Here is a 24,576-nt window from a genome sequence, read left to right as displayed (position 1 = left end):
AGCGCCACAGAGGCTTACAACAGCCAGCAAATTGGCTACTGCAGAACACTGTCTTGGCACTAGTGATCTTACACAATATAGCAACACAGAGATTGTGGCATTGGGGTAGTATTATGAAGGAAACAGTTGAGACTATGGGTAACTTTTGGCATCAGCCATCTTTGGTTGTGTGGTGCCGCTAGTGTTTATAATGCTGTGTGTGTGTTATCTTTCCTGTATTGCTCTGCAATCGAGATTTTAAACTGACTTGCACAATGCTACTTCTTGCAGTTTCGCCTTGAAAATGATAGGGCGGTCACCTGTCGAAATATCGGCGGTTGTCGACGACGTCACCCTGCTGAATTCCCTCAAGTTATCTAAGTAAGTCTGAAAGAAGAAGAACGAACTGGCAAACCATCTCCTCTGTGAAGAACCGGGAAACGCAAGTGAGGCGGAGCTCAAAGACAGGCGTTTCATAATGGAGGCGACTGTCGAAAAAGTGAAAATTACCTTTGCATAAGTTTTCAATATCATGCACATTTTAAACAAGACAACAAAGGCCGTCGTCTGCTGGTTGCCGCGACATCCCCTACCCACTTTTAAAAGCCTGCCGAACCGCGGGAGAAGTGGAAATGTTACAGCTGTGGTAGGCCAATACAGATGTCTTCTTTAGCAGTCTACTCGTCACGAAAAAGTGCTGGGTGTAGCGCTGTTATGCCCACACAAAGGAGCAAAGCAAGCACTGAAGACGTGTGGAGTCACTACTGCCGAAAAAGTGGAATACTCAACCATATCGGATAAGCTGATGCTCAGGGTTTTGAGACTGCTAGGGTGTGATGTTAAGAGATTACGCTCTTAGGAGGAAAACCATCACAGATATCTTAAGTTACAGGAGGCTGTTGAAGAGATACGTGCTTCATGAGAATGCCCCAGCTGATTCTGTACACGACACACACATTTTGTATGACTCCCTAATATTATCACAACATGGCACCCAGTGACTTCTTCCTCTTTCCTCGGATGAAGCAATCACTGTGTAGCAACCGGTTCCAGAAAGACAATGAAGCCATTTTCCAGGTGGAAAGTTTCACGTTTCCTAAACAGCCAGAAAGCAGACTGCTGCAGCCGCGGTCACAGCTGAGTCATTCATCATTAAGAAATATGTGTCCACTGAATGGTGAATGTGTACAGAGGACTAGCGCTGTCACCAAGGTTCATGTTGGGAGCTAGATTTTTTTCCGAGATGACGTAGAAACATTGCGACCACCCTTCGCATGTGTGCCAAAAATCTACAAGATATTGGATCCTCTATTTTATTCGCTGCGTGTTTGCCTGCTTATATCCTGCGCAGTCCAAAACTCGCCTACGTAAGTTAAATAGACAAAATCCGCAGGAAGGTAACACAATTTATTCGCCAACAGCTCTCCTCCCAGTACCTGCGAAAAATCACCCAATTAAAGCGAGGCGCTGGATTTGACAAACGGGAAAATAGAGAATGGTCCCAGCTCGACCACCTGGAGGGAGCCTGCAGCGTGACGTGAGTGGCGGGAGCGCAGCCCATCACAGTGGACCTTTCACCGCTGTGCTGTGGTCGGCGGCAGCTGATTAACCGACTATTGACAGCCCCGTCCGATACACAAAGCTATTACCTCCGCCTTTAATTTTCAACCGCGGGATTAAAACACAGAAATGGCGAGAGCGCGACAAAAGGCCCGCCTGTCGACTGTTTTATACGTCCAGCGAGCCGGCGCTTGCGGCTTTGGACGCAGCTGCCCCCTGTGCGTAGCTGGCGCTTTGGTCGTGCAGCGTTCAGACCCCCCCCCCCCCTTCTACACCCAAACGCCCCCCTCGTTCTATTCGCTTTTTATTATCCCAGCTTTATTCGTTATTTTTAATTATGCTCGCGGTTGGCTGGTAAAACGAGCGAAATGTTCCCCAGCGGAGAGGCGCTATGCTGGCGCGTTACGGTGCCGCATGACACATTTAGCACTGTTCCGCGAGAGGCGACATAAGGTTTTATGCCTTTTCGTTTCCGAAACGGGAAGAATGCGCAATATATGCCCGCAGTCGTTAAAGGACACAGCGAATGATGCACTGTATCTAGACGATGAATGTTCCCTCGTCATACTTGGCTTAGTGTCAATTTGCACTCTGTTCCGTTCACTGTAGTTGCTTGTCGGGTAAACGAGAGACAGAACGCTTTAGAAGAGTAATATCTGTTAACATCGAGCCTCGCGAGGGCAAACGCTGGAACTAAAAGAGATCAATAAATACTGGAAAAAAACAGAAAATAAACGAAAAAAAGAAGAGGAATTATAATTGGTACGTGATAATAATTAGTCAATACAAAGATAAAAAAGAAAACAAATTAAGATTATAACTAAAGAGACATTTCAGCAGCAGGAAGTGCCAGGAAACCGAACTTCTCTTCAAAGAACTAGCCACCAACAGCAAAAAATATTCTCTATAAAAAAAATGTTCAGACAGAGTGATGTGATTCGATGAGCCCTCTGACAAGCATAAGCGAATTGCAGAATGGTCATACAGAAGTAGCTGCAGACGTAAAATGACACAACAAACAGAGACTACCCTACATTAATTTTAACGGTTAAGTATTTCTACGATATCAACGTTATTGGAGACGGACCACTAGCTGAGTTAAAGGATGACGGAAGAAGTAGGTGACTTAAAGAAACTGAGGAAAACCGAAATGGCTGGACGCTCTTCTCGGGTTAGACATTTTTTTACCAAAGTCAGGGATTGCTTTATAGCCTTACATTCGGTACAGTAGGACAGGCATTTGGGGGTACTTGTCTCCTGACAGTGGGACACTGACTTGCGTCAGTGTTTTATTTTTACTTTTGGATCAAGTTCCAACACTCTTCGAAGAAAAACCAGTGTATTAACTCGGCAGCTATCAACGTTACAAATAATCGGTGTATACCAGAAAATTTCTCATGTTTACCGCTTAGTGACAATCGTGCCTCGATATATTTGCCCGTATTTTGAGTGAGCTGTCTTAGCTCTCCCAACATGAATTAAGAAAAATAGTGTCCATATTGATGTAGTACTATCTGGATAATGGAGTGATGATAAACACACTGCTTTGAACCTGGTAATTGATCCATACACATCTGTAATAAAGTTCTGGGATCAAGTGTGAAGACCGCCCTTTCAGACGTGCATAATGTTTCTGGTCTTATTTGATCAAACTGCAGGCGAAACCAGAACTGTACAGCGACTACTGATAATGCTTTAGAATATAACTGCTGCGTCCGCAGCCACACGACGCACAGTGACAGAACCAGCGGGCGCCACCAAGCATACTTCACGGCTGGCGCCTCAAGGCTCAAAACAGTCGCCGCCTAGACGCCGCTCGTAATCTGAAACCAATTACTGCTTCTGCCACGAAGCCTTCCGAGGTTCAGGTCCATCCACCGCTAGTTCCGTCAACCGCCACAGAGGCGCTCATACCGCAACTGGTTTTCTGCTTTCGCTGAAGAGATCACAGGTGCAACATCATTCTGCCGGTCGCGGACTGATGTGAGTGAACCGAGTAGTTCCTACACTTCCACAGTTGCGATTCATCAGTACTTCGTGCTAGAGTTCCAGCAACTGATCATCAGCAGCCGCCCTAATAGCAAGACGCTACTTACGAGTGCTCATCGGACAGGCAAAAGTCGAGTGTCTAGTGCAACTCAGATTAATAACTGTCCTAGACAGCAGCCCAAGGCCGGCCGCTGTGGCCGAGCGGTTCTAGGCGCTTCAGTCTGGAACCACGCGACCGCTACGGTCGCAGGTTCGAATCCTGCCTCGGGCATGGATGTGTGTGATGCACTTAGGTTAGTTATATTTAAGTAGTTCTAAGTTCTAGGGGACTGTATTCAGAGCCATTTGAACCAACCAGCAGCCCAAACAGATCTCTCTGGATTAAATAGGTAACATCCTGCGTGTTAAGCTACTTAAGAATAGGACTTTAACGCCAGTGCCAAGCACTTACGGGTATCGACAGTGAAAGTTGAGTGTTGTTTATTTATATTATTGTAGTAAATGTGTTTCATACTGTGCTTGCCCATATAATTGTTTTAGAGGTCACGTTCTATGACCACATGTGTTGCAAAGCGTGGAAGCCAGCTACCTTGTACCTCAACGAATATTCCGCGGGAGGAGATTCGCTTCCCTGATACCTCAGATGTTGGGCTCTGGACTTGCTTTAGTGGATGCAACAAGAATGAAACACCTGCGAAACACAATTACTGCAATCTCGAGGCAGTCTATAACCAACACATTGCCAGTCTGCGTATGAAACTGTCTTCTCCTGGGGAAAAATAATAATCAACGTCTTCTACGACTGTCTACATCGAGCGATCGCCTGAAAGAAAGCCAGTCCCATGGCGGAGTTCCAGGTTCGTCATTATTCTGATGAGCGAAAAACATGATTAATATCTAAATAGCAGAGTTAAGAGCGAGTCCAATTACAGCAAAAATTTGATCGCTACACATGAAGAGTTCACGCTCCAGTATTGTACATGCCTATTACTCAACTGACTTATCTACTGCTAGCATGGCTAAGCTTCCCCTGCAAACAGTGCACAACGACCCCAGCCTCGAAGGACGAACACGCCGCCAATTGGGAACAAATGAGGCGTGTCTACATTGCCCCGATATCGGTGGAAGAGCAGAGCTCGGACTGGTACGATAATGTCACAGTTGTGAACCGTCACGGGCACCGTAGTTGAGCCATCGTCTCGGCTGGGCTGGGCTGGGCTGTGTGCACGGGGCGGAAAATGTAATGCGGCGGTTCTGTCCGTTGTTGCCGTTAATCACGTGCGCGTCCTCGACTGTCCTGCCGAGGCCGATTTCGCGCTCCATTAGGAAAGGCAGTCGGCTCCTGCCCGGCTGAGGCCAATGCCCGATTGCCTCGCAGTGCCGATTGAGTTTGCGTGTCCTCTTGCTTCACGCTTTCTGGAAGAGCGGGATTCACGTCCGACTATTCACCTTTAGCTCTTCAATGGAGGTGAATGATACGATGCTTCCTTTAACAAGGACAAAGCAGGTCTCTCTTACGTTGTTGTGCACTTAGAGTTTGTGTTGTTTGTCTAATGACTAACTCGTCGCTCAGATATTAACGTCTGTATTCCTCCATCCCTCCCTCTTACCTCAAATGCAGAGAGGAGAAACTGTGGAAGATAGGAGCTAATATCACATATCTCAATGCAGAATTAATTCTCATGAAAAAAAAAGCTGAGTGGTTCTAAATGATGCGCTTTGAGCTTCTGAGCTCGGTTTTGTGTTTTCCGTGGCTGAAACTGTGCTTCGGTGTGACTGAACAGCCCTCACGTAAATAATATAGACAATCAAGCTCTATAGAAGCATAAGAATCATCTCTGGGAACTATTCCACTGTACTGATTTCCGACACTCAGACACTCAGCCACACAGCCCCTTCTCAGTTGAGAAGACAAGAAGTCTTGTTCAAAGAATATTCCACAATAATGAACAAAATTTAATTTACCATTCATGAAATTATTCCCGAATTGACAAAAAAGAAAACTACTTCTTTCCAGAAATGCATTCCTGGGACTGGCGCAACTGGTTGCTGATAGCAACTTTAGCACTGACAGCAAACTGCGTGAAGCTTGGGTTACGAATGCACCACCTGAAGTGAGACATTTTATTGACCCTGTACAGACACACAAGAGCTTTGTACTCCCACGGCGTGAGCGGAAGTACATAAAAATGCATCCGAACAGGACGTGGAGTGCGTGTATAAGGCCCGCAAAAATTAGGTAAGGAATCCCTGCGATTGTGGAGCCCCGAACCAGACCATCAGGCACACTGTAGATGAGTACAAAGTGAGAGACTGCCTGACTTATACAAACGACTTCTTTCATGGTTACGCCAGCAAGGCTTGACCGGATAATGTTCGAGTACAGCATTAGAAGTGTGCTGCTTGACACAATATGAAACGGAATGAACATTTAACGGCTGTAATAGGGAAGACAAATGGTCGACTTCGATCAATTGGGAGAACCGATGTAAAGCATGGTTCATCTGTAAAAGTGACCGTTTGTATGGTATTAGTGCGACCCACTCTTGGGTACTGTTTGAATGTCTGGGATCCGCACCAGGTCGGATTAAAGAAAGACATCGAAGCAATTCAGAGGTGGGCTGGTAGATTTGTTACTGGTAGGTTCGAACAACACGCAAATACTATAGAGATGCCTTGTGAGCTTAAGTAGGAATCGCTGGAGGGAAGGCGACGTTCTTCTAGATGAGCACTATTGAGAAAATTTTTAGGCTGACTGCAGAACGATTCTTTTGCCGCCAACGTACATTCTGCTTAAGGACCAAGAAGATAAAATAAGAGAAATCAGGGCTCGTACGGAAACATATGGACAGTCGTTTTTGTCTCGCTCTGTTTGTAAGTGCAAAAGGAAAGGAAATGGTTCAAATGGTTCTAAGCACTATGGGGCTTAAGATCTGAGGTCATCAGTCCCCTAGACGTAGAACTACTTAAACCTAATTAACCTAAGGACATCACACACATCCATGCCTGAGGCAGGATTCGAACCTGCGACAGTAGCGATCGCGCGGTTCCAGACTGAAGCGCCTAGAACCGTGAGGCCACAGAGACTGGCGAAAGGAAATGACTGGCAGTGGTATAGGGTACCCTCCGCCACACACCGTACGGTGCCTTGCGGAGTATGAATATAGATGATAGATAAGGGCACTGGATATTTGTATACAACAACTATTTCTTAGTTTAATGTATCATTTGTATTTACGTCTTTTTCCATGTTCCTGATGTGTCACGCTGCATGCTGCAATAACTTTAAAAATAGACGTTCACAGCCCAAGAGCGCTGATGAATACTGCTTTCGATACTATATCTTGCACATAAATTTAATTTACAGCTCCGAATTCACTTCAGCGGACATAATAGCTGTCAAGCACATGTAAGTGCTTCATTGCCGGCAGAGTTTATGTAGTCACCACGGAACGTAGTACCGAGCAGAGTTTCTTTAAACGAAAACAAATATACCACCAGTCATAGCAAAACATTTTATTGTTAAGTTGGTTTTAACATGAAAGTAAAGGATAAGGCGGGAACTATAACTTTTTGATATTATTCTACTGGTTTTTACATTCGTTATCATGACGAATATGGTAAAGTAAAACAGTTGCTTAATAGATTTTAACTTTCTTGACAGATTAAAAGTGCGTGCAGATCGGAACTCTTACTGCCACACCAACGTTTCGTGCGCAATGCTACAAAATTTGAATAATAAAATTCCGGCAGTCAATTTATTAATTACAAGATAAAGAGTATTTATACAGTTACCAACTTCCTACAAATATAACTTCTGATTTGAGAAATTACGCTGAAACAGCCAGCTGAGCCATCCAACACATCTCACCGACCAACACAAATCATCGTCTATTAGCATTTCTCTCCAACTCTTCCAAACTTTCCCCTGTTACAAAAACTATCCTCAATTATTCTTAAATAGAAAAAATTGTGTTTTATTCCATAAACATCGATGGATTGTTAAAGTGGACGCAGTCTGGTAGCCATTTCGGTTTTAGGTCAGAGGTTAGATTGATCAGCGGGGCTTTAAATGACGTGGGTGTTACGGTTTACCGACGCTATTCACAACCCTGGCGTGATGCGACATTACTGCAGTCGTTACGTAGGGTTAGAGTAATCCTCCTCTAACGACTGTCGTTAAGTTTAAAAAAAGTAAAAAAAATATAAACCAGATCATTATGGTGCGTTGCAATTTGCTCTCCCACGGATGATGTGGATCAAGACGCGTATTCAGGAGCAGCGGGCTACAAAATTTCTGAACCAAACGACCTCGTCGAGGCGTACAGTTCCGGCGAATGTTGGAATTTGCGTTGTTACAGTGTTGTTTGGCCGTATCCTCTTGCCATGACAGCCCACTTGACACAGGAAATATCACAGAACGGGTCTGAAAAATGGGTCGGTGTAACAAGCTATGCTGACACGCTGTTTTAGCAAATAATACCAGACAACAGACATTGCGCCAGCTTTTGCAGCGCGAGTACAATGAGTTAATACATATGATATACCAAAAATCGTTCTCTGTCTTCAAAATCTTAAGCCATCTAGATCGCACTACGAATTTTTTACGTATTTTCTTACGTTTGCTGTCAAAAGGCACTCCACCAACAAAATTTAAGCATACAAACTAGGATAAAAGGTTATTTCTTTCCTTTCTTTCACAGCAATTCACTATCATAATCTACGACAAGTTAAAATTGTGAAGTGATGCAATGTTTTGGAGGGAAGGACTGCGTAGTTTGGAAACAGGTGTTTCAGAAGCAATGTCCAAATGCTGAACATACACAACTGACAATTCCTGTTAGCAACCAACGCATCAATTGTGTATGTTCAGCCATTGGTCATAAACCTGTGACCTACTGTGTTTTGTAAATATTGTAAATTTAATCAACACATAATCACAACTTTCATTTTTATGTGTTAAATGTCTGTAAACAATATTGTTAAAGAAAAAATGTTTTCGCATGTGACCTGATGCTAAATATATAATGCTATGTTACAACAAAAATGAATTCGAGCGTTTTTATCGATTAAGCAACATTTCACATATAGACATTTACGTGTCAGCGGACGAAAACACTGTTTTCTGAAACGAGGAAAAATCACTCACTACACGAAAATACGAACGTGATTTGTATGACATCAGGCGAACAGGCCCTCAGCCTTAGCAGAAGACACTATTTTCTAGCCATTTTTATGCGCTCAGAACTGAAAAGAGCGGCTTGATGCGATCGACGGGCATTTTAGAGACACTGTCCAATACATCTGTCGAAAGCTTCACCACATCATGGCTGGCTGCTGTATTTATTGAAATAATATAATCCACAGCCACGGACTCAACCGGCAGTAAAATGGATGAATTACAGTTGAACTTAATCTACTCGTATAGTATTTTACCAGACTGGTGACGATGGTATTTCACTGCAGATCAGACTGATGTATTTCCAGCAAGGCAGCGCACCACCACATTACGCCCGTGCAGCCTGTGTCTATCTGGAGTGCAAATTTCGGTGAAGGAGTTTATGATGACGCTTGATTCCCTGTAGTTATCGGTTGCACCAACCAGAAGGTCAGCCAACGGTGAAATCAAATAACAGAACGCCAAACTCCTCAAGAGAAGTACATTTCGTTTGGATCACATCTCTTGCCTCAAAAAAGGTACCTAACTGAGATAACGCGATTCTGCGTTCCGTCAGATAATATGCAGATTGCGTGGACATTATCTGCAGAATGACAGGGTTAGAGTCAGAGGGAACGCAGCATGGGCGCAAATATGTCAGCTGTAGCAGTAGCGTAGTTTTAGTGCTGTACATTTTATGCACTGCTACGGCTATACTTACAGTGAAGGGATTTATCTAGAAAGACCAAGTTAACACCTGTGAACAGTGAACACAAGGAATTTGGAACCCGAATTAAATCAGAGCTATTTTGAATTGCGCCGCCCTTCTGATATCCACAGGTTGAGCTGACATAGGTTGCAGCGCAGAAGTTCAAGTTTACCTGTCCTCTGAGGGAAGAGTGTCCTCTGAGGGAAAAGTGAGGTTTCTCATCTGTTGAACTGCCATCTCTCCTTGCGTTGCTCGACGGGCGTTCTTTTACGCAAATGAGGCTCTTTTGTAGCGCTGCAATCACTTTTCAACCCGAGAAGCTTTGAAAGCGAAGTACCCTTCCTGAACACAACAGTGGCATTTTTTTCTGACATATCTAAAATAGGACATCCTGAGCAGCTGAGGTGTATCCAGAGCTACAGGGCACGATGCGCCGGTGTGGAATTGAAAGGCTAGATACCATGTAATTTATGAGACACACTGAAATGAGAAACGATGTAGGTAATCATGGTGATGGACGAATTACAAACACAAAGAAATGGGTAAGACAAAATTGTCACTATGTTTAATGATATTTCTTCATGCAAACGACGGCCGAAGATCACGAGAAGAAAGCCAACTGGTAATATGTCAGATGAATAATAACTGTGCCGGCCGGGGTGGCCGAGCGGTTCTAGGCGCTACAGTCTGGAACTGCGCGACCCCTGCGGTCGCAGGTTCGAATCCTGCCTCGGGCATGGATGTGTGTGATGTCCTTAGGTTAGTTAGGTGTAAGTAGTTCTAAGTTCTAGGGACTGATGAAGTCCCATAGCGCTCAGAGCCTTTGGAACCAATAATAACTGCAATTAACTGTCGTCAGTACGAGCAGCCACTAAAGGCCAACTTCGCTCACAAAATTTATCTACGCTTATGTTTTACTTATTGTGCATGATCTCCGAAATATTCTCCTCTACAACTGATACACTGCTCCCAACGCCGTTTTCACTTCCGGAAGCAGTCTTGGTACGCCTTTTCCTGGATAGCGCGAATGACTGACTGCGAATTTTCTTTTATGTTGTCTATCGTTATAAATCTTCCGTCCTTTTAACGGGGTTTTCAACTTTCGAAATGAAAAAAAAAAAAAACCGCAAGGACTAGGTCTGGAGAGTACGAAGGATGAAGCAGCACAGTAATTTCGTTTCTTGTACAATAATCACGCGCACCAACAGGGATGAATGTGCGAGTGCGTTATCGTGATGCAAGAGCCACAAATTTTCTCACCAAATTTCAGGCTGTTTCCTTCTCACGTTTTCTCGCATGCGTCGCAACACGTTCCGATAGCACCATCGCTTACCAGTTTGTCCCTGTGACACGAATTCATGATTAGCTTATCCTTCAACGTCAAAGTAAAACTATCAGCCTGGCTTTGACATTTGACCTGACCTGACGAGCTTTCTTGGTCTTGGAGAGCCTTTTCAGACCCACTGTCAAGGTCGAACCTTGGTCTGAACATCATAAGCGTAGACCCACGTCTCATCACCAGTTATGATTCTCGTAAGGAACATCTCATTCTCATTTGCGCGATCCACAAATTACGAGGCGAAGGACTTTCTGGTCTTGACCAGTGTGCTGTGGGACCAACTTGGCGGCAACACGATGCATTACAAGATGATGTGTCAGGATTTCATTACATGATCCAACGCACAATTTCGTTGACGCTCCTGACATAAGCGTCGTCGGTAGACGTCGAATGGCGTCCTCAACTAGAGTCATCTTTAACTTCCGTCCGGCCATTTTAACCGTGTGAACCACTCGTAACACCGATTACGGCTTAAGCACTCATGACCGTAGGCTTCTTGCAACATTTTCTGTGTCTCTGTAAAGGTTTTCTCGAGTTTCACGCAACATTGCGACACGTTGCTCTTCTAACTCTGCCATCTCGAAACTCGCAAACTGTGCGACACAAAATTCTACTCAATACAGCACTGAACAACAAGTAACAGACATACAACAATTAATCCTTCGGCAGTTATACATCGTTACTTAGGCAATAAGTCAGTGGCTTCATTTTACACAACGTGATCCACAGTCGGCTGGGATTTCTCGCACCTCAGCAATCATATACCTGGCAGTTATGTGTATACCACAGGTGCTGTGGCAGCAACGTTCGACCCGGATCGTGCGCTAGCGGTGGTGGGCACCTCCATCAGAAAAATTTGGCGGGTGACGGGAGGAGAGATGTTTGCGTGCAATCCCTCATCATCATATTGTGCTGGCTAACGTCCGCACTCCCCCACTCTGCCGTTGTTCACTGTGATCCGTCAGGTGGTTGAGACGCTAGAACTAAGTCGGTACCTCAATTCTAAGTAGCAAGAAAAATGTTCGTTCGCTACTTTCGACCGAGTCACTGAAGAGAGCTGCCCTCTCTGGTGGTATCTGTAGCTGTAGGACAATGGTCAGTAGAATACCCCACCAGGGTCAGGGAACGGTACACTCGCCGCGGCGAAGGTAAGGACTTCGCGTGAATGGACCCTCCGTCGGTCGGTCGACTGTCTTTATAGCGTGGCCGAGCGCCGTGGAAAACGGCAAATATTTATATTTTGACTTGTAAATATTAACGTAAATGTGAATAATGAACATTATACAATCTTCCTAAATTCATGGTCCGCCGGTACATTTGTTGTTGTTGTCGTCTTCAGTCTTGAGACTGGTTTGATGCAGCTCTCCATGCTACTCTATCCTGTGCAAGCTTCTTCATCTCCCAGTACCTACTGCAACCTACATCCTTCTGAATCTGCTTAGTGTATTCAGCTCTTGGTCTCCCTCTACGATTTTTACCCTCCACGCTGCCCTCCAAAGCAAAATTTGTGATCCCATGATGCCTCAAAACATGTCCTACCAACCGATCCCTTCTTCTAGTCAAGTTGTAATATTGTCCTCAAGTACATCGCCCTTGTATAGACCCTCTATATACTCCTTCCAACTTTCTGCTTTCCCCTCTTTGCTTAGAACTGGGTTTCCATCTGAGCTCTTGATATTCATACAAGTGGCTGTCTTTTCTCCAAAGGTCTCTTTAATTTTCCTGTAGGCTGTATCTATCTTACCCCTAGTGAGATAAGCCTCTACATCCTTACATTTGTCCTCTAGCCATCCCTGCTTAGCCATTTTGCACTTCCTGTCGATCTCATTTTTGAGACGTTTGTATTCCTTTTTGCCTGCTTCATTTACTGCATTTTTATATTTTCTCCTTTCATCAATTAAATTCAGTATTTCTTCGGTTACCCAAGGATTTCTATTAGCCCTCGTCTTTTTACCTACTTGAGCGTCTGCTGCTTTCAATACTTCATCCCTCAGAGCTACCCATTCTTCTTCTACTGTATTTCTTTCCCCCATTCCTTTCAATTGTTCCCTTATGCTCTCCCTGAAACTCTGTACAACCTCTGGTTCTTTCAGTTTATCCAGGTCCCATCTCCTAAAATTCCCACCATTTTGCAGTTTCTTCAGTTTCAATCTGCAGTTCATAACCAAGAGATCGTGGTCAGAATCCATATCTGCCCCTGGAAACGTCTTACAATTTAAAACCTGGTTCCTAAATCTCTGTCTTACCATTATATAATCTATCTGATACCTTTTAGTATCTCCAGGATTCTTCCATGTATACAACCTTCTTTTATGATTCTTGAACCAAGTGTTAGCTATGATTAAGTTATGCTCTGTGCAAAATTCTACCGGACGGCTTCCTCTTTCATTTCTTCCCCCCAATCCATATTCACCTACTATGTTTCCTTCTCTCCCTTTTCCTACTGACGAATTCCAGTCACCCATGACTATTAAATTTTCGTCTCCCTTCACTGCCTGAATAATTTCTTTTATCTCGTCATACATTTCATCAATTTCTTCATCATCTGCAGAGCTAGTTGGCATATAAACTTGTACTACTGTAGTAGACATGGGCTTTGTGTCTATCTTGGCCACAATAATGCGTTCACTATGCTGTTTGTAGTAGCTAACCCGCACTCCTATTTTTTTATTCATTATTAAACCGACTCCTGCATTACCTCTGTTTGATTTTGTATTTATAACCCTGTAATCACCTGACCAGAAGTCTTGTTCCTCCTGCCACCGAACTTCACTAATTCCCACTATATCTAACTTTAACCTATCCATTTCCCTTTTTAAATTTTCTAACCTACCTGCCCGATTAAGGGACTGACATTCCACGCTCCGATCCGTAGAACGCCAGTTTTCTTTCTCCTGATACCGACGTCCTCTTGAGTAGTCCCCGCCCGGAGACCCGAATGGGGGACTATTTTACCTCCGGAATATTTTACCCAAGAGGACGCCATCATCATTTAATCATACAGTAAAGCTGCATGTCCTCGGGAAAAATTACGGCTGTAGTTTCCCCTTGCTTTCAGCCGTTCGCAGTACCAGCACAGCAAGGCCGTTTATGCTTTACATTTTCGTCTGCGGAAGCTAACATACTGTAAGTGGGTGAACGGAAAACCGGAGTTTATGGTCCAGTCCACAACGGGGTCACTAAAGATGAAATATAAGTCAAAACTGCGAATGGTTGGGTCGAGAGAAGACGCAGTGGTCAGCAAACTGGACTCGAATTCGCGAGGACGGTGGTGGCCAGCCATCCATGTTTCAGTTTTCCGTGATTTCCCTAAGTCGCTTAGGCTGAATGTCGGTATGGTTCCTGTAAGACGACACTGTAGATTTATCGTCCTATTCTTCTACAGCACAGCCTATTCCCTATCTCTACTCGTTGACGACGGGACGTTTAAATCCCAATCTTCCACCATTTTGGATACTTTTGTGAAGGAAATCGGCCGTGTCCTTTTCAATGGAACCAGCCCGGTGCTCACTTCAGGGATTAAGATAAACGGCAGGAAAAATTAAAATTTGTTTGGGCAGGCCGTAATTCAAACCCGTCTCCTTTTGCATGTGGGTCCGGTGCCGCAACAAGTGTTCCGTCTCGCTCTGTAGGGACGCAACACTTGAATAAATTACCCCAAAATATAAAAGATATTGACACAATTGGACAGTTCAAAACAAAACTAAAAAATTTTTTATTAAATAAAAGTTATTACGCCGTAACGGACTATCCGAATTAAAACATGCAGTGTAATTAAAGGAACCTGCATTGTAATATATGAGGAAATAATTATAATATGAAATCCAGAATTGTACAGTACTATAAGAAAATTACATAAGGATATAAAACTAATGTAAGATACCTTAAAAATGTGTGTAAATACTAATTTTATGTGTATAAATTGTAGGTATATTGTATTGTATATGATTTTCCTGACGAAATCCACACAATGTAAATTGTTACATGGATTAATAAAGAAATCAATCAATCAATCAATAACCCGGGTCCGTCAACACCGACATTAGACTGTTGATGTTTGGAAACATGTTGCCTGGTCGGACGTGTCTCGTTTCAAATTGTATCGAACACACTTGTCTAGTTTCAAACAAGCTACCTATACTTCGAGCAGTGCCTATTGATGAAAAATATGTCCCTTAAGTGCGTTGCTGTTAGTCCGGGGCCCAACAGATAAAAACATCAAGCAACTCTACGTATCAACCTAACTTCCACCACAACTTCGGTCATTGTATGACCTTTCATATTTTCTTCGTACAGGTGTTTTCCTTTTTCGGAACTGTTACTCATAAAAAGCGAATCATATGCGTTAACTAAATTTTAGTATTCTACAAAATGGGAGAAATCAGTGACACTCTAGTCGTAACTCATTTTTTAATTTAAAAGTTTAAAGTCAAAAACAGAATTATAGTACTTGCAGGTTCTCAAACGTGTTTTTTTTATTACTTTTTATTTCCTACCCCTGAAGGTAGAGCGAGCTGCGGAGTCAGGGAATTTTCAGCCTAATACCAGGCGAGCTGTTGGAGGGGAGAAGGCAGTCCCAATTGGGAATAATTGGGAGGGGTTTGCCTTACAACCTAGAGAAATCTCACGAAAACCTTGGTCAAAACCGGGCGTTGGGAAATATTTTTAATTTAATTATGGGATGGTGTGTCCCAGATAAAAAACATGAAGCCTAGTGTATGTATTTGTTCAGGTGCCTACTGAGTAGACGCGATGATATGTACAATGTCTCTAACGCTGAAGGTTTGTACTCATTATTTTTGCTCTTTTCATTCTCCACTCTAAGGAACGCCGAGAGTTGTTTTGGATCCGGCCCACAGTAGAGAGGCGGTTCTTTTCAGGCGACACCAGTCCAGCTACTAATGCAACAGACGGCGTCCCCAGTTGGGAATAAACTGCTGCTTTAAATTTCTTAAATATATACAGTGCAGTAAAATACAGGGTGGTCCAAAAGTCCGGAAACACCCTGATAAAATCCAAATGGAGTAGCAAACAAGGAAACAGAGTCCCTACACACGAGGAACGGGAAGGAGGAAACTTTATAGGCTATTCCACCAACATGGCGGCTGTCTTGAAATCCGCCATCTTGGATTCAACTCCAAAATTTCAAATGGGAATGTGGTCATGTGACATATCAAAAAGAAAGAGAATTTCACCAGAAAAACAATGCCGTTGTTATTTTAAACATAGCTTTATTCATTCTCGGGTTATAGCCAATTACTTGCGGCAGCAGTGGGACTCTCGGCAGCGTGAGTATTACGTACTGAGAAGTCATAAAATGGAGGCTGAAACGGTGCAAAGTGACTATCCCATGCCTGATAAGTAACAACAGTGAGCGAGTTGGCATCATTTAGCAAGAGTCCGCAACGGAGTACTCGTCGCCTGTCACAAGAATGTGGGGTAGCCGTACCTCCATACTGCGAATTTTATCGCAGCACAAATGGCACCCGTACAAAATTCAGCTGCTCCAACACCTGAACGAGGATGACCCAGACTGTCGGGTACAATTCGCAAAATGGGTGACACAGCAGCTGCAGATAAACCCACGTTTCCTCTATCATGTGCTCTTCAGTGATGAAGCCAATTTCTTTATCAATGGTGAAGTGAACAAGCAGAATCACAGATACTGGTCCGACACAAATCCGCACTGGATTGATCCTTCGAAAACGGTCTATTCAAAAAAAGTGATTGGTCTGTTGTGGTGTGTGGGGTACGAAAGTCGTTGGACCTTTTTTTATTGATGGTACGTTAACAGCCAACGGTTATCTGAGGTTATTGGTTGAAGAAGTGTTTCCCTCGTTGTTAACGGAGGACAGGGCATTTCCGGAATTCTTCCAGCATGATGGAGCCCCACCACATTATGGGCGCAATGTGCGAGCATACCTGGATGTGCAGTTCCCTCAAAAGTGGATTGGTCGTAGGGGTGCTGTGGAGTGGCCATTACGTTCACCAGATTTGACTCCTTTGGATTTTTATCTTTGGGGTCATGTCAAAGCACTGGTTTATTCTGTGAAAATACGGGATTTGCATCATCTAAAGCAGTGCATTGTTGATGCGTGTGGTCAAATTCAGCCAGATGTGTTGGTCAAAGTTCATCAGGACTTGGTTCGGAGGATAGCATTAACAATCCAACATAATGGACTACATATCGAGCCATTCCTATGACTGTTGGTAGTCTCTCGGGACTGTGGAATGCCTCTTCGGCACATAACACACATGCTGCCGAGCGTCCCACGGCTGCCACATGTAACTGGCTATAACCCGAGAATGAATAAAGCTATGTTTAAAATAACAACGGCATTGTTTTTCTGGTGAAATTCTGTATCTGTTTGATATGCCACATGACCACACTCCTATTTGAAATTTTGGAGTTGAATCCAAGATGGCGGATTTCAAGATGGCCGCCACGTTGGTGGCATAGCGTATAAAGTTTCCCCCTTCCAGTTCCTCATGTGTAGGGACTCTGTTTCCTTGTTTGCTACTCCATTTGAATTTTATGAGGGTGTTTCCGGACTTTTGGACCACCCTGTATAACGAGAGAGACATACGACAGATTAGCATTAGTTCCAATCTGTAAAAATTCTGGAATCGATACCATATTCTATGTTATTGAAAAGAATCAACTGACTCGTTCCATCAGAATTCTCTGTAACATGATCCGCTGCAACGATTCAATATCAAGTAGCGGTAGGGAAACTGACTTATTTTTAACCTCTCACGGTCGGGGTTCACAATTGTGTGGAATTTTTGTTAAGTGCATCATATTCGACACTGACTGTAGGAACTGAAGCGCCAAAGAAGGTGGTACAGGTTTGCGCATTCAAATACAGAGATATGTAAACAGGCAGAACACAGCGCTGCGGTAGGAAACGCCTATATAAGACAACAAGTGTCTGGCGCAGTTGTTAGATCGGTTACTGCTGCTACAATGGCAACTTATCAAGATTACATCAAATCTCCGACATCGCTGCTTACGGAAAACGATCCTGGAAGAACGGGGCCAACGACGACTGAAGAGAATCGTTCAATGTGACCCAAGTGCAGCCTTTCCGCAAATTGCTGCAGATTTCAATGCTGGGCCATCAACATGTGTCAGCGTGCGAACCATTCAACGAAACGTCATCGATATGGGCTTTAGGAGCCGAAGGCCAACTCGTGTACCATTGATGAGTGCACGACACAAAACTTTACGCCTAGCCCGGGCCCGTCAACACCGACATTAGATTGTTGATGTCTGGAAACATGTTGCCTGATCGAACGAGTCTCGTTTCAAATTGTATCGAGCGGATGAACGTGTACAGGGTATGGAGGCAACCTCATGAATCCATGGACCCTGCATGTCAGCAGGGGAGTGTTCAAGCTGGTGGAGCCTCTGTAATGGTGTGGGGCGTGTGCAGTTGGAGTGATATGGGACCCCTGATACGTCTAGATACGACTCTGACATGTGACACGTATGAAAGCATCCTGTCTGATCACCTGCGTACATTCACGTCCATTGTGCATTCTGACGGACTTACGCAATTCCAGCTGGCAATGCGACATCTCACACGTTCAGAATTGCTACAGAGTGGCTCCTGGAACACTCTTGTGAGTTTAAACACTTCCGATGGCCACCAAACTCCAGACTCACTGAGCATATCTGGGATGCCTTGCAACGTGCTGTTCAGAAGAGATTTCCAACCAGCCCTGCAGGATTCGTGGTGTCACTTCCCTCCAGCACTACTTCAGACAATAGCCGAGTCCAGGCCATGTCGTGTTGCGGCACTTCCGCGAGCTCGCGGGGACCCTCCGCGATATTAGGCAGGTGTACCAGTTTCTTTGGCTCTTCAGTGTATTTCACAATTGCAGTTTCGGGCTTTGGGCCTTTTCAAAGTAGTACTGCAACAGAATTTGCTTCAGCACATGTCACACTTTAAAATCCTCCAACATATATACATATCATCGTCAAGGACAGAGAAAAGTCTTACATTTGACGATGATATGTATACATGTCGGAGTATTTTAAAGTCTGATACGTGCTGAAGCCAAATCTTCTGCATTACCTCTTGAAAATGACTCAAAGGCCGAAACTGCAATTGTGAAATAAATACGACGAATGCGATGTCCTAAAAATATTTTCGCATATAATTTGATACTAAAAGGGAAACCAAGTGTTCCACAGATCCTGCACACGTGTTTCACAAATACTTGCATACAGCGTTACGATCAAAAGAAAGTTGCCTACTCGTCAGTGAATATGCCTTTAATGCCCAATGCAGTGAATACGGCGATTATGAAACATTGTTACATTATTGGCTGCAGTATTGAATTACAGAACGCAGAATCGTTGCACCAACTCCAAAGATTATTACCGATCACAAACAAGAAAGCAAATGAAATACGCAAAGGTCCAACAACCTGCTGCGGATTATCGTTCACCTGTTCAAATGGTTCAAATGGCTCTGAGCACTATGGGACTCAACTGCTGAGGTCATTAGTCCCCTAGAACTTAGAACTACTTAAATCTAACTAACCTAAGGACATCACAAACATCCATGCCCGAGGCAGGATTCGAACCTGCGACCGTAGCAGTCTTGCGGTTCCAGACTGCAGCGCCTTTAACCGCACGGCCACTTCGGTCGGCCGTTCACCTGTAATTATGAATTGCTAATAACAATGGGTTCTTAGAAAACAATTTCGTACGTGCAATTTCGTCAACAATACAGTACAGACACACTGCTTTTTACGTTTTGTAACGCGTATAGTACTCTAAGAATGACTGTGCTGTTTTGCACTATCATAGACTTGTATCGAGAATACAATGTCGATTTTGTAACAAACGAAAAAAATAAATACGACCCTAAATAGCTGCATAAAACAAAAGGAAAAATTTCGGTCCAGTCACCAGAGAGCGAGTGTCGCTGCGACGTCCCTCCCCACTACGAGCGGCTGATCAGTCTGACAGACTACTTGACTAACAGAACCCAGTACGTTGTACTGGAAAGAGAATGCTCCACAGAAACTAAAGTTGCACTGCGAGTGCACCATGGAAGAGTAATGGGGCATCTGATGTTTTCAATTTACCCAGCGTTGGACGATCGTACGGAATTACAGGAAGACTGAAATAAAATTTCCACTTGGTGTAAGGGCCAGAAGGTCTCTTTAAACGTGAAAAATGTTCGATAATGTCCACGCAGAAACAAAGCGACAACTATTATCAAAATATTAGTGGCGAACATGTTGGGCACCTACAAAGGAAATCGCATACGAGACGCTAGTGTGACGAATTCTAGATTGCTGATCCAGTGTTTGGAGTCTCTGTCAAGCAAATAAGACAACAGACTTGGAAAGACAAGACATGAAAGAAATCAGAGACAGGCTGCTAGGATCGCAACACGTCGGTACAGTCCGTACCAAAGCGCAGCTTAAATGGGAATCCTTGAAAGAAAGTCGACGTAGTTCTCACGAATTCCCATTGGATAATTTAGAGAACCTGTATTCGAAGAAGACTGTGCGACCACTATGTTCCCACCACCTCATACCTCGCGTAGGGATCGTGAGAATAACATAAGAGGGATTGGGTACATACACTGGCATGCAGACACGTCATTTTTTCAGTCTCTCAATGCGCGAACGGAGTAGGCAGTGAAATCGATAATATTGGTGTGGCGTGCCATTCGTCATGCACCGTACAACTGGCTTGCGGAGTATGTAATACGAAGAAGCAGATAACACACCAAATGATGGTCAGGTCCTGCAGAAAGTGTCATCACTTCTGCCTCTAAGCTGGTCGAAGGTTGTGTTCCAAAAATGAACAGCATAGAGACAGAAATGATTACACTTTCTGCAGGATCTGACCATCATTTTGCAGGGCAATGGTCAAGCACGTAAGGAGCAAGCTGTTACTGATTTGTTTGACTGATGGGGTTGCTAAGTGCTATACCACCTACTGCTCTCCCCAGACTTAAGCCCTTGTAAGTTCGATTTCTAAACTGAAAGAAACACTTCACGGCATTCGCTTCAGAACTGCTAAAAATTCGTCGGGCAGTAGACCGCGCCGCTCGAACTGTCAACACAACTGTCACTGCTAAGACTGTACTACGACTTCCACGTCGCTGGCAAACGGGTTATACACAATGCTGGCGACTACTCTGAAGGTCAGCAAAACATTGAAACAGGTATGTATTTTGTATGAGCTGTAAATAAATCGTTTCCACTACTAAAGTTATGAACCTCGTATTTCTTCATAAAAGAACTATAAAATAAATCTAAATGAGACTCGGTATGGCAAAATATTACCATTGAAAAGCAGAATTTGCGATCAATTTACTTCAAGCACACAGTATGAACAACGGAAAAGAAAACGTTCTCGCTCTTTGACTTTTACGGAAATGTGTAGATGGTGATTGAGCTGAGTATATAATTTATTTGATTTGTAAATTCTGGTATGTACATGACGTATGGAATTTTTTACTTTTCGTCAGTAACATGCGAGTAACAGTACACTACAATATTTGATGAGCAAGCTTGATTTTCATTTTCAGTTGCTGAAAGTTTGTGAAATATACAATTCTGTCCAAGCGACTTGCTGACGTGATCTAATTTTTTAGCTTACTTAAGTTAATCATTCATATAACCATATAATACTGAATATTAGAGTAGACCGTATTTTAAAATTCAACTAACAGACTCCTGCGAAAACAATGAAATTTTGCGAGTGTAGCTACTGATAGCCTACAGATACGAATCCACTACGGAGAGCAACTGAACACAGAAGTAGTTAGTTATTGGACGCAGCCTATCAACTAACATATTCTTGCAGTAGAATTCTTCCGTCCATCTGAAACCTGAATGCACAGAGTAATATAACTTTTACAACTTACAGAACGGTGTTGCGAGGGTAATACTTACCACTATCACATTTTCCGAAAGGATTTCATTTAAAGATACGAATAATTCATAAACAACGGCAAAACACATGATAAAATACAGCTAGCCTAAACAAAATATTGAGGGAGTGTGTGAAATTTAAGTCAGGATCAATATGGAATTCAAAGATTTATGTATTATGCAGACGTTCACTTAAGGCACTGCCGATTATACGACCTGCCACAAGACACAGAAACATCATTGGCACAGAATGAAATTAACGTCACAACGTAACAGAAGTTATAAGTCTTACATCCCTGAGGAGTAAGATATAGAAGAGCACAGAGCGCAGAAGCGACAGTTAAGAAGTAAGAAATCTGAACTGCGAAAGCCAGCGTGAAACTGATACCGCTTTTGTTAGTCTTGCCCAAGAGCAACATCCTCCTTGCAAGAAGAATTAATTCATCTGAATATTCTGAAAGTTCCTCAGACTTTTCAGAGGAAACGGCAAAATTTATTTATAGCCAGGTTTCTTTTCTCCGTAACTCTAGAGAAACTTTGTAACATCTCCCTGCAGAAGGAAATCCACGACAATCTCTTCAGTTCCCACAATTCGCTGCTTCCTCTAACATTTCCTTCCATTGCCTCAAACCCCTTTTTACTGCCGGCAAACGATTAACGCTTCAAACGGAAATCGTAATTAATTGATGTGTGCATTCACTGAATCTATTCCGCTTTCGGGAGAGCATTGAATTTCCGTTAGGAAAGATACATATAAATTTTACACTATGTTACGGTGACATTAAATACGTATGACAGAGTAATGTTCATATTCTAATAAAATCTGTTTTAATGCTAACGAATGCAACTGTTACACGTCGTAAAAAACTGTGACTACGGTAAATATTAAGAGATACTAGGTATCACACAAACTGCATCATCATGTCAAATGGAAACATACTGTGTATTATTTCAGGGACACGAAATCATACGGTCGTGTTAACATTACAGACAACTGCTTGCCACATTGTCCAAAGTCACCTAATGGAGGGAATGAAGCACTAGCGGCCAGCAGGGCAATATCGTACATAAATTGTAGCACCGTAAGTTTACTTTCAATTTCTGATAGGGCTCTTAAAATCTGAATCACTATAACCATAACGATTGCATGGTTTTGTGCCACACGTTATTCATAAGATAGAAACATCCGGGGGTTGTAATTCAGGTATTTCTTCGTCGCTAGTACGTCCTAAAACTTAACGTACTGTTGAACTGCAAAAGTATGTAAACGTTACTCGATGATTTTCACAAAAGATAAATTACATCTTCGCACACTCTAAAGGAAAAACTGCTTTTGTAAGGTTTACGGAGTAACGCATGGTTCTCGAACAAGATTTCAGTATTTATTCCTTGATTGTATTGCAGATACCATAAATGGTAGATCTTTCACACACCACACTCAACTGTAATTACTATAGACTCAGTCACAGCTAAAATGAAATCAGTGTTCCACAACTCGCCCAGCACAAATTGGCGAGAAACAGAAACGCGAAAAAAAGGAAAAAACTCTTCCACTTCGAATTTAGTGTTACCAGAGGTGATATCGGTAGTTCAGACGTTCTCCAAGAGGACACAAAAATAGTGCCTCGATTTTCTCCAACAATAGTTAAGGAAAACTGCAGAGACCGCCATCTTTCTACAGAAACATCTGGTTCTAGACAAGTACGGAAAAATAGAACTTCTTCAAATTCTTACCTTCCTGTGCTAAATGTGCCATTTCGGTTTCGAACGAGTGATTGTGGAAAACAATGGAAACTTCAATTAATCTGACTGGTCCGGGACTCGAACCAATGGCTTTCAGAATTAACAGCAGCCTATTTACTAACACTTGTGAAAAGTCGATATCCTACACCTTCTAGAACACTAACAGTAAATGCAATCACATAGGTACACACTGCAGTGTATGCAATATCAGCGAATGTACTGATGTGCTTGGAATTGGAAATGTCTTACGATTCTAATTTCATGTATGGACATATATCGCCCGTGGCCTGCATATAGTTAAGTTTTAAGAAAAACGTACAGATAATTTTATGGGAACCGGTGGAGATAAATACGTTAAAATATGGGAAATAAAATTCAAACAGGAAATCTTTCGAGCCAAACTAATCGCATTTCTTCTTGCAAACAGCAAAATCAGTGCAACTGGTAATAGTAAAAATGGCAGTAGAATCAATATAGGATACACAGCACAAAGTGTTCACTAAAGTCCCATTATCCCCAAGGTTGATGAGTGCACTTACACCATGGAGAAATTGATCGTAATGAACAAATGGGCTCATGAACGACCACACACAGAAAAAAGAGAAATATTCAACATGATTTCACTGCAAAGTTTCAGAAACTCTGCTTACCAAAACTTACGATTTCACTGCAAGTTTTCGGGAAACCTTGCGTACCAAAACTTACGATTCCAAACGTAAGGGGTCACAGGAATTGGGAGTTGCATGCTCGACATTGCAGAAATACATGAAGAATGATTTGCAGCTAAAGGCATTTAAACCTTCGTTTGTAAGCTAATTGAGTGATAATGACACGCAGAAACGTCATAATGCTTGTAGTCGAATGCCTGAATTCTTTACAGCTCTTTCTTCAAGGTGGGAGACGTTTTTCCCGGACAAGTGTGCAATATACCGCACTGCAAAAGCGAAAAACATTTATTTCTCGAGTAAAGTACATTTTTACGAAAAACTTGAACACAATCCACCACAGGGTGCAGTGTCTGCAACCGACTAGATGGTTCCATATTTCTTTCACGGTGCTGTGAATCACATTGCATATCGCGCCATGTTACATGAATTGTTTATTCTACATCTGCGAGATCGGCGACTGCTCGGTCGTGTGTGGTTCCAGCAGGATGGAGTACCAGCCTATTACGCTATTGCCGTTACAGAA

The 24,576-nt window shown here is 43.1% G+C and overlaps 1 protein-coding gene across 3 annotated transcripts in view; it reads right to left on the bottom strand.

The window, feature by feature from the left end:
* The window catches only part of LOC126481650 (peripheral plasma membrane protein CASK), a 650,466-nt gene that overhangs the window by 492,186 nt on the left and 133,704 nt on the right, over positions 1-24,576 (bottom strand). The gene's annotated exons all lie outside the window — the stretch shown is intronic.

This window comes from Schistocerca serialis, chromosome 1 (genome assembly GCF_023864345.2).
Source record: "Schistocerca serialis cubense isolate TAMUIC-IGC-003099 chromosome 1, iqSchSeri2.2, whole genome shotgun sequence".
Classification (NCBI taxonomy): Eukaryota; Metazoa; Arthropoda; class Insecta; order Orthoptera; family Acrididae; genus Schistocerca; species Schistocerca serialis.
The sequence above is the reverse complement of the archived record's forward strand: the minus strand, read 5'-3'. Positions and strand labels throughout refer to the sequence as shown.